Source organism: Nannospalax galili, unplaced genomic scaffold, assembly GCF_000622305.1.
Source record: "Nannospalax galili isolate Female #2095 unplaced genomic scaffold, S.galili_v1.0 scaffold44, whole genome shotgun sequence".
NCBI lineage: Eukaryota > Metazoa > Chordata > Mammalia > Rodentia > Spalacidae > Nannospalax > Nannospalax galili.
Window position 1 is genome coordinate 6,077,454 of NW_008355789.1, and position 4,533 is coordinate 6,081,986.

The window sequence follows — 4,533 nt, forward strand, 5'->3', positions numbered from 1 at the left end:
TGTGGGGTGGATCCACGATGCTACACCATCCACTTTGAGGGCTGTGGGGGTGGTCAGTAGGATGACATAGGGCCCCTTCCACCATGGCTCTAAGGATCCCTGCTGATGCCTCTTAACATAGACCCAGTCACTGGGTCGATATTGATGAGGTTCTGGAGGGGGTCCTGTATCATAAAGAGCACGTAGTTTAGGTTATACATGTTTATGAGACCATTGGACTCCCCTGAGTTCATTCAACAGGTCCCGATCTTTAAATTCAGTAATCTTTTCTGCCTGGAGGTTAGGAATAATGGGAGGGGGCACTCCAAACATGATCTCAAAGGGGGTTAATCCCATCTGGTAAGGGGAGTTATTGTTAACATACTCCATAGAGGGCGAATGGGAGGAGAGTCACCCGGTCACCGCCAGTCTCTAAGGTCAATTTAGTTAAGGTCTCTTTTAGAGTTCTATTCATTCTCTCTACCTGTCCTGAACTCTGGGGTCTATAAGCATAATGTAGTTTCCAATCAATCCCAGAATTGTGGCCAGACTCTGACTTACCTTGGACACAAAAGCCGGTCTGTTATCTGACCCTATCATCTGTGGAAAGCCATACCTGGGGAGGATGTCTTCCAACAGTTTCTTTGCCGCCATTTGAGCCGTTTCATGTTTAGTAAGGAAGGCTTCAGTCCATCCTGAAAAAGTATCTACAAAGACTAGCAAATAATGGTATCCGTACCTGCCGGGTTTTACCTCAGTGAAATCCATTTCCCAATAGGCTCCAGGTTTTCTCCCTCGAAGTCTGATTCCTGGGTTTCTAATATTTGGCACTGCATTAGTGAGTTGGCAAGCTTTAGAGCCATTGACAATGTCTTTAATCTAATTGGCATCCTTGATTTTTACTTCGGCATGTCGAATGAAGTCCTGCATCCTCTTGATGCCCATATGGGAAGAACGGTGTATTTTTGCCAACATTTGTTTTCCTAATTTTTCCACAGGGATTAGCTTCCTTTCTGCTGACCTCCACCATCCCTCCGGGCATTGGGTCCTCGGCAGTCCCTTTATCCATTTCAGGTCCTCCCCAGTGTATTTGGGCTTTTCTGGGAGGTTTGGGTCACCTGGGTCAATTAGTGTGGAGACCAAGATTGGATTAATTTGGAGGGCAGCCTGTTTAGCCTCCTGATCCGCTCGATTGCTTCCTTGGGAAATCGGATCATCCCCTTTTTGATGACCTGGGCAGTGGATAATTGCCGATTTCTTTGGCATCCAGAGAGCCCTCAGCAATGTTAGGATTTTTTATTTTGACAGTCTTTCCCTCTGCAGTTAATAAGCCCCATTCCCGATATATTACCCCATGAACGTGCGTGGTGGCAAAGGCATATCGGCTGTCCATATACACATTAAGCTTTTTGTTCTTTCCCAGTACCAGTGCCTTAGGACAATAAGTTCAGCCTTTTGGGCCAAAGTGCCAGTGGGCAGAGGCTCTGCCCAACTGATGCCAGTTAATGATACTACAGCCGCCTCTGCATACCTCTTGCCGTCCTGGACAAAACTCCCATCAGTGAACCAGGTTACTTCAGCATCAGGTAACGGGGTATCTATCTCTCGAATCTGATCGGGTACTGTGGACATGGGCCAGGATTCTGGCACAATCATGCAGGGGGGCGTCCAAGTCTGGGTCCAGCAAGAGCGTTGCTGGATTCAGGGCAACTGGTACCTGGAAGGTGATTCTAGCAGGATTGAGAAGTAATGCCTGATAATGGGTTATACGGGCGTTACTTAGCCATCTGTCCGGGGCCTGCTTTAAAACTCCTTCAATTGCATGTGTGTGGTAATGGTCAAGTTCTGGCCCAAAGTCAGTTTGTCAGCATCTTTTACCAGTAGTGCTTCTTTGAGTATATAGCCCAAGTATTGAACCTGTTGTTTGCATAGTTGGGCCTTTTTAGCAGAGGCCCAATAGCCCAGGCTTCCCAGCACCTGCAACAGGCATTCTGTGCCATCCATGCAAGCCTCTTGGCTGTCTGCCACCACAAGTAGGTCATCCACATACTGCAAGAGACTCCTTTCCCCAGTGCTATCTGTCCCAGATGCCTCCAATCTGCAGTGGCAGACAGCAGGATCCTTGCCAGGTCCTTGTTCTGCCTTCTTTCTGCCTTGATCTGTTTTTTTTCTCTGCACTATCTGTATTGTTGTACACTTTCTTGGCCACAGTTATTAAATCCCTTAAGCTCTTTTCACCCAGTCTCTCTACTCTTTGGAGCTTTTTCTTTATATCCAGAGCCAACTGGTTAACAAAAGCCATGGCCACTGCCATTATATTATCTTTGGCCTCCGGGTCTAATGGAGTGTACCTGCAGAAGGCATCCGTTATTCGCTGCAAGAACACAGCTGGGCTTTCATTTGGTTCCTGACTAATATCCTATACCTTTGCCAAATTAGTTGGCCTATGAGCAGCCTCTTTGAGACCTGCCAACAGAGCCCAGCGGTAAACCAGAAGCCTCCCCTTACCTTCTGCAGTATTATAATCCCAATCAGGCCAGGTCAGTGGATACGCAGCATCAATCAGTATTGGGTCAGTAATAGGGACACCAGTATTGCCAGGAATTAATTTCCTGGCTTCTGTTTGGATACGTTCCCTTTCCTCTCTAGTAAACAGGACTTGTAATAATTGATGACAGTCATCCCAAGTGGTTGGTGTGTGAATAAGACAGTTTCTAATAAATTAATAAACTCCTTAGGATTTTTAGAAAAGGGAGCATTCTGGGTTCTCCAGTTGTAAAGGTCACTAGTGGCAAATGGCCAATAGTGATGGGGCTGGTTGCCAGCCTCATCCGTGGGGCTGGCGACTCTGAGGAGTAGAACAGTAGAGTCTGGACACTCTGGTGTTGCTGCCCTTCTACTCCTAGTCCCCTGAGCCGGTCTCCCCTGTGCCTGTGAAGAATCTGGTACCAGGGGTGCTGGTTCCAGAGGGGGAACCTCCTGTGGAGGAGGTGGATAAGGAGGGGGCGGAAAAATTAGATCTTCTGTGCCGCCCTGTAAGACAGGTACAGTGACGGTACTGATGGTTTGGTTTCGACTCAGGTGATTTCTGGGTTGTCGTTTTCCATTCTGCAGCCATTAGCACCTCAGTTTTCTGTAAAGGAAGAAAAGACTTGACCCAAGGAGGGGGGTTATTAACTAAATCTCCCCAGACCTTTATGTATGATATTTGATCCAAGTGTCCCATACGTGATTGAAGAATAATTTTCTCAACTGTGTTAATGACAACAGGATCAAAGATCCCCTCTGAGGGCCATCCCATGTTGAAAGTGGGCCATTCAGACCTGCAGAAAGTAGTTAGTTTATCCTTCCTGACAACAACAGAGAGGTTATGGGCTCGAGTCTTAACCTCTCCAAAATGTGCAAGAACCAGGTCCAGGGGTGTAGAGGGAGTCTGTCCCATTGCGTCTGTCTCAGTCACAGAGAAATAGACAACCAAAGACAAAACAGAGAGCCAGAAAGACACGCAGAAGGCCAAGTAACAAATTCGCCTGCTCATACGGAAGAAAAACTGAACGTAGGACAGCGGCGAACTGCCGTGACGCGGGAGCGACCCGCCTTGTTCTTTCACAGGAATCAACAGAGTCCAGGGCCCTCCATCCCCTCTGCTGAGGTCTGGAATGTCTTCCAGACCTCTGTGGTCATGGTCATCTAGCGCGTCCGTTCCAACTGCTCCTGACCATACTATTCACAATTTTGCCTCGAGGCTCAGAACAAAAGCTAGGACAGACACAGACAGGTACAACTAGAAACAAACAGATGCCAGCCGGCCAAGAACTCTCCCCGGAGGAGCCCCCAAGATGTTGTGCCCAGTTCATGAGACCCCAAAGACCACCAACGAGCTGACCAATGCAAACACACAAGGGTTCTTTTATAGTTGCAAGCTTAAGCTTGGGTCCACTCTGTCACCGACTCAGCGGATCTCAGATGTGAGATCCCTTGCTTTGGGAGACAGAGGGTTTTATAGGTTAAGTTCAGCAAGTAGGGGAGTAGGGGGTCTTCAGCTTGGCAAGCATCTGATTGGTTGCAGCTCAGTGCCAAACCATAACCTGCTAGCTTCAGGAAATCTGAAGAGATATCTGGACTTTTAGTACCTTCCTGTCCCTGGTTAATTGACCGTTGGTGGGGGAGTTGTTCTCTATCTGTTACAAGTATTGTGGTTTTTCTTGGAACAGGGCCCAGGGCTGGGGCAATCCTATGGAGGTTTTATCCAAGATGGAGTCACTCAGGTCTCTCATTCCCCCATCCTCACCATGAGGTTGGTTCAGGTGCCTTCCAGAGGTGTTTAGGAGGCAAGGATACTGTATTTTCTGCTCTACAACCAGGAACTTAATTCTTTTTTGTATAAATCTGCAGATCAAAGTGAAGCTAGAAAGTGTTAGGCAATACCTTATGAAAATGCTAATGTGTCCTTGTATGGTGGTGCATGCCTTTAATCCCAGTACCCTGGAGGCAGAGGCAGAGGCAGGTGGATCTCTCTGAGTTAAAGGCCAGCCTGGTTTACATAGCAAGTAC